Genomic DNA, 7,250 nt, shown 5'->3' with positions numbered 1-7,250 from the left:
GGATGGAAAAATATCTCTTCTTATTAAAATATCTCTTCTTATTAAAATAAGTTCCCCTGAAACAGAAGTTCAAAAAGATTTTCAGAAGGTGCATTAGAAATCAAGTATAATTTGTTCAAAGACGCCTTATCCTAGGGATCAAGATTTTCGATAAATTTTCAATTAAGGTTTTGAGGGGCCAATCAGATTCATTCAAATGTGTGGAGAAGATAAATAGAAGAAATAAAAAAAATCCCTCCAAAAATGAGTAAATACTCACATAAGATGAAGAGTGGACTAAGGACCAAAGGAATTACTAAAAAAATGGTTTTTTGATACCTCACAACAATAGGGATTCCCCCCTCATGAATGAGACACCTACTTCACATGTGTAGTGGAGTTTTAAATCATAAAAAATTGAGATATTTCATCTCTCCTCTCTCCTAATTCAAGTCTAGCTCCAAAAAGTAAGCTAAAGTGACATAAAAATGGTCAAAAATTGACCAAACTGATCTGAAAAATTCTAGAATCAGTTTGCTTGGTTAGGAGCTCACTTTTTCCTACAAATACAAGCTTCCCCCTTTGTTTAAGCTTAATAGTGTTTTATGCATTGTTACTCTACTCCTCCTCCCAAGAGCCAAGAACTGTGAATTTCTTCATAATTCACTAGTTTTTGACCATTCCCTCTTCTAAAGAATTGGTGGCCACTCTTGTTACAAACAAGAGTAGATTCCTCAAACCATCAAGCCAAAGGAAAGCTCCCAAAATTTCATGTAAGTAAGAAATCTTACTTTTCTTATTCTTTTATTGGTTTTTTAAATTGTTTATTATCTTAAAATGATAAATAGATGCTATGCCTTCTTGGAACAGCTTTACCCCTCTCTCATTCTTAAAATCAACCCTTCTTTATCCTAGTTAAGTGATCTAATTGTTGGAATTAAGCTTTTCATATTTTTTCTCTCTTAAAAGTGAAAATTGATTAGTTTAGAATGCTTTAAACCAATTGGGGATAATTTCTAAGTAGATTAAGGTTAGAAAAATTTGAAAATGTTCAGCCATACAAAGGAGGTTATGGTAAAATTTTCTAAAAAATTGTGAAATAATTTTTTTTTAATTAATCAAAAAGAGTAATCCCCATCGTTTTTGTATTCTAAAAGTGTCATTTTCATTCATGCATAGAAAGATGCATATTGATTATTTTTTTATAAAAGAGTGATTTTCAATAGAATTAAGTTCTATGCATAGAAAGATACATATTGGTTATTTTTTATATTATAAAAGAGTGATTCTTAATAGAATTAAATTCTATGCATAGAAAGATGCATATTGATTTTTTTTATATAAAAGAGTGATTTTTAATAGAATTAAATTCTATGCATAGAAAGATGCATATTGATTATTTTTTTAATTATAAAAGAGAGATTTTTAATAGAGTTAAATTCTATGCATAGAAAGATGCATATTGATTATTTTTTATTATTATAAAAGAGTGATTTTTCATAGAATTAAATTCTATGCATAGAAAGATGCATATTGATTATTTTTTTAATTATAAAAGAGTGATTTTTAATAGAATAATATTCTATGTATAGGAAGATGCATATTGATTTTTTTTAATTAAAAAAGAGTGATTTTTAATAGAGTTAAATTCTATGCATAGAAAGATGCATATTGATTATTTTTTTATTATAAAAGTGTTATTTTCATCAAAATGGATTTTTTTGCATAAAAAGATGCATAAAAGAATATTTTTTAAATTATAAAAGTGTTATTTTCATCAAAATGGATTTATGCATAAATAAATGCATAAAAGAATATTATTTTTATTATAAAAGTGTTATTTTCATCATAATGGATTTTATGCATAAATAGATGCATAAAAGAATATTTTTTTAATTATAAAAGTGTTATTTTCATCAAAATGAAATTTATCCATAAATAGATGCATAAAAGAATATGTTTTTTTATTATAAAAGTGTTACTTTCATCAAAATGGATTTTTATGCATAGATAGATGTATAAAAGAATATTTTTATTATAAACATATCACTTTCATTAAAATGGATTTTTATGCATAAATAGATGTATAAAAGAATTTATTTTTTATTGTAAAAGTATTGCTTTCACCAATATTGATTTTTATGCATAAAATGATGCATAAAAGAATATTTTTTATCAAAATAAGAGTTCACTTTAATCCTATGTTTAAATCCCATGAATATTGGAAAAAATGAATAAGTATATACTCAGTGAAGGAAAATTATATCGTTTTATATTCTCTAGGATGGTAATGAGAAAATTTAGAAAAAATATCGAAGTCGAAATTTTAGATAAATGACTAATTCATTCCTCCTAGGAATTCGTGTTTAGTTTTGAATTCAATAAAGTAGTAATTGAAATATTACCTTCGAGAAAGATAGTTCAGGGAGAACCTTTCCAGACTTAAACCCTGAATCAGACTATGACCAAGATGTAACTCCTTCGTGAGTTTCAAGAAATGAAGATGTGACCAGTTCAGTAATCTACACTCAAATCACCCACCAAATCTGAAACTAAGTTGAGACCTTTGATTTTGATCTGAGGATCAAGATTACTAAATTCAAGGAATTCTATTTGGGAATCCAGACCTGTGATCTAGAAGTCTTGGGATACGGAATTAAGATATACTCATTGTATTCAAAAGAAAATCAAGTTCTCTTTTTCTGCATCATCTAGTGTTTGCTTTTTTGTGCCGCCACTTGCACCACACCACTCTTGGAAGGACGGGTGACCGTCTAAAAGAGCAGAGCACTTTGATTCTAATGCCATCGCTTCCAAATCATCTTTGCATAAAGCAATACATCGTCTCTTCTTTAGCAAGCTCTCCTCTAGCACAACTCTACCACAATATATCTCTACAACATAGTTGTGTTCAGGACAAAACCTTGTCATGAGACTATCAATAAAGCCTTTGTTGACGATGAATTCTCTATTTTGGCCACAAGAGCCTAAGATGAATACATTTTTGTGAGAACCTTATCAATGGCCTCAAACTTGTCAACCTTGCTGATGAAAAGAATAACAGTTGCAATCTCAACTGTTCCAGATGTCCAGGCATCATCTTTTTGTGTGTGGATCATGCCAAATTCATAGTGCACCTTTGTTGACTGGCTAGAAATCCCTTCGATAAGCATTCCAATGTCGATGAAATCAACAAAACACACAAGAATATATTCATATTGTGAGTTTAGTGTGTTCAAAGAAAGTGCAAACTTGGAGAAAAATTCTGACGGTACATGCTCTTCACTACAGAAGGCTATAATCTTTGTCATATCAAAACCCACCCCCCTAACTGTCCAAGGAATAGACTCTTGTTGAGATACAATACCCATAGATGCTCTATATAGGTGATTGAGTAAAGTTACTATACTTTTTGAAAGTGAAGGATTTTTTTTTGAACGATTGAGAGCGTCCCTAACAAAGGACTGTCTGTAGCTCCTCAATTGATTATACTCATACTCCCCTAGTTTATATGTCTCACACACCTGTTTCCAAGTCATCTTTTCCCTTGTCAGATCAAAATAGAAGGCAGTTATTGCATCTTTGAGCACTCGATCTGTTTTTAGCTTCCAAGCCATCTCCTCCATATCCATTCTTTGATGGGTTTGCTTTCCCTTCTTAAGCAATATTCTCTTGTCAAGAAGTGTTGTTTGAATGTCCAAAACTTCACTCTTTTGAAGGTCTAAAATGCACCTAAACAACGTTGGGCCTAGCGTGACAGTTCTCCTGGTGCCTGCTGAATTTGCCCACTCTTCAAAGTTGGAAGTTTGGGATTTTGATCAAGACCTTTAGTTTGAGTTTTGCCCTTTGTATTTGGTAGCAAGCCTTTTGCATATAGCCTCATGATCTTAACCCAATTCTGCCGCCATACATCATCATCACATAGAAACAAGTGTAAATCATTTTTGATAAAATTCTTATGTAATGTGTGCTCCGTGGTCTCCACAAAGGCCTGCAAAGTTAGCCCCCTTACTATAGATATCACAAAATATTAGGAGGAATCATGCATCTATGGGTTTTCATCAATCATTTGGAGCTTATGCTCAAACTTGAGTTTGAGCCTCACTTGCCAGTGCTGCTAAACTAGTATATAATGGTGATGCTCGATCTTAGGTTTGAGTGTCACCTCCGTATGCAAATCTAGCACTTGCAAGTGAGGCTCCAACTTAAGTTCGAGCCACAATCAGATATGCAAGTGCTACACCATCACAGAGAGGTGAGGCTTGAAGTTTAATTTCAAACCAAACTATTAAGTTTATGCAGTTTGAGAAGAAGCCTCACATGCATCTTTCTTATGCTACTACTACACTTGAAACTATAGATCTGTAAAAGATATTATGAAAAGTAAAGAAGAAGTAATGTATGTCTATAATTTACCAAGATATAGAAAAGAATCAAAAGAGTACCTTCCAAGACTCGTCCCAGCTTGGGTTGATTGACACTAGGCAAAGGTTTACTAGGACGACCGTTTGCATGCCATTGTGCTCGAGCTTGTAGAAGTTGATCGAGGAATGGATCCTTTTGCATTGACTTTGCAACAGATAAATTTGTATCCTTGGAGATGTCACGAGAAATCTTGGGCAGGAAATTTACAATTATCTTTGATCTCCTGAACCTAAATTGTTGACGTAGTTGAGGGGTCACTTTAGCCATATTTAGAGCCTGCAAGCTTTTTGCAGCACTAATGGAGTGTTGACTAGAGATAATCCAATATTCAACTTTATGAATATCTTCTTTTGCGAGTTTATCAAGGGGTTGTTTCGTAGCACGATTACAGGGCATCAAAATTGCAAGTATCTCCTCTTGCTTTGGGTCCTTAATAAAGTCTTGGGTCAAAATACGAACCCAATCCTTATTTAACCTTCTATACACATAGCTTGAAGGAGGAGAATAACATTTCATCACATTAATGCTGAAGACCTCATTTAGACCAAAGGGATAATATCCCTTCTTTATTTCTAATGAGATCATTACCTTGCTGCCCTTGTTTGGAGTCTCAACCTCCATTAGCTCATTATCGAACACATCTATCTCCTTTGAACCACTTGCTGGTTTTGTCCTTTGCCTCTTTGAAGAGATTTCTTGAACCTTTGTGATTGCTTTGCCTCTTTGAAGAGATTTCTTGAACCTTTGTGGGTTGCTTTGCCTTGCTCTTCTTTGCAAGTGCTTGCTCCTCTTCTTGCACTTGAGAGCCTGCCATCTACTATTGTTGAAATGTCAAGCTCGTATACAGCTGGAGGATAGCACATGGGTGCAGAGACAGAGTGACAGTATGGTAGATAGATATCATGTGGTGTGTTTATGACCGCGTCCAGCTGGTCATGTGTGGTGTGGACATTACATTAGGTGTACTTTGTAGTGTGGACAGAACACTATGTTGTGTTCTCCTTTGTGTGTGTGAGAGAGATGATGACTATGGCTTCTCTCCTTCTTTATGATTGATGGATATGGATTAGGGTTTGCTTCTCTTGTGTGTGCTCCCTCCTGCTTCTGTTTTTTATCATGGTATCAGAGCCTAGAGCTCATTAGTTGTGTTGTGAGAGTGAGTGAGAGAAGAGGGAAGAAGAAGAAGAAGAAGCTGTGAAGATTTCCATTGAAGCTGTGGAGCAAAAGAAAGCTGTGGAGCTCACCTCGGTTACAGATCTGAAGCTTGGCCTAACTGGTAAGAGTAGCAAAACTCCCTTGAGCGGATTGCAGGTGCCAAAGAGCAAGTTCAGTGAAGATTGAAGTGCATAAAGCAAGCAGAAAATTTTTGGTTTTGAAGCTTTCATGGAAAGCTTGTGAAGGAATGTATTTTGTCAAATGTATTGGGGCAAATACAAAGGAAACACAGAGGTTCTCATGTATTGTGAAAGGGCACATGTATTAGCAACACTCGAGCAAACCATTGCATGAAACATTGATGTATTTCAGGAGATTTGTGAAAGAAAAATTCTGGTTTTTTTGACTCCTGCAAACCAGAGAATACATGCCCTGTGGAGGATCAAATGTGGCAATTCTACTCAAAATTGGAGCTTGCCCTTTATACCCATGATAGATTAGGTCATTGCTAAGAGACCTATCAACTCAAATGTGAATTGCCCCTCTTCTACAACCCTCTGAAGCAGGCGGCGCATCTCTGTGCAGGTTCTTGGATAGGTTGAATAATTTTTGGTCTAATTCACTCATTACTACTCCATTTGATGCCATTCAAAGCTTGGGGAGTTTAGCAAAGACATTGCTAAGGCATTGTGAAGCTTGGTTGCAGCTCATTTGATGTATTTGGAGCTCATTGAAGTCATTTATCAGAGGTGTGCAGGTTTGCAGAAAGTCTGTCCAGAAACAGAGCATTATTAATCAAGGCATTAATCCTTGTCTATATCAAATTGGCCTAATTCCTTTTGATTCAAAAAGTTTTGAATTTGGATAAGATTTGAAGGAGATAGAGCATTTTTAGTGAGAGGTGGTACCTGACATATGCAAAAAAAGACAAACCAGGGAGCTACAAAAATTGGTGGTTCTCATTAACCTTGAAGAATTTGATTAAACCCTTCTAGGATATGTTGGAGCAATGTGTTGTGAATCCAATGAATGCATAAACATCAAATTTGAACAATATTTGAAGGAATTAGAGCAAGATCTTTGACTGGTTCTCTGGCGAAAAAAACCAGAAAATTTTTTGTGAAGAAGTATCATTTGTTTTCAACCTTGATCAAGTATACATTGTTGATGAAGCATTGTGGGATCCAAAAGCACATATATTGCAATCATTTGATGTGATTTGGAGAGATTTAGAGCATTACAGGTACTTCATACATTGTGATCAAAGGGGTACATCTACTACCTTGCCAACATGGGAGATGGTCCAATACAAATTGTTGGAGAGAAGCTTGACAGAACTAACTTTCAAGTGTGGAAGTTTCGAATGAAGAGTTTTTTGAAAGGCAAAGGTTTATGGAGTCTCGTGTCGGATGAAGACTCGGAGCCATTCCTACCTCCTCAACCAAATAATGCTCAGTTTTGCTGGCTCACAAGCAATGGGTAGAGCGGTCTTCAAAAGTGTTGCATTACTTTTCAATATGTGTAACAGATGCCTTGCTTATTCACATCCAAGATGCAGATACACCGAAAGAAGCATGGGGTATATTGTGCCGAATGTATGAGACAGACACTGGTGCAAGGAAGATACAACTAAAGCAACAGATTCACAGTGTAACACGAAGGAATAGGAGTATACATGAGTATGTTTAGGA

This window comes from Cibotium barometz, chromosome 14 (assembly GCF_041138505.1).
Source record: "Cibotium barometz isolate CiBa-2024 chromosome 14, ASM4113850v1, whole genome shotgun sequence".
Classification (NCBI taxonomy): Eukaryota; Viridiplantae; Streptophyta; class Polypodiopsida; order Cyatheales; family Cibotiaceae; genus Cibotium; species Cibotium barometz.
Note: the sequence above shows the minus strand (reverse complement) of the source record.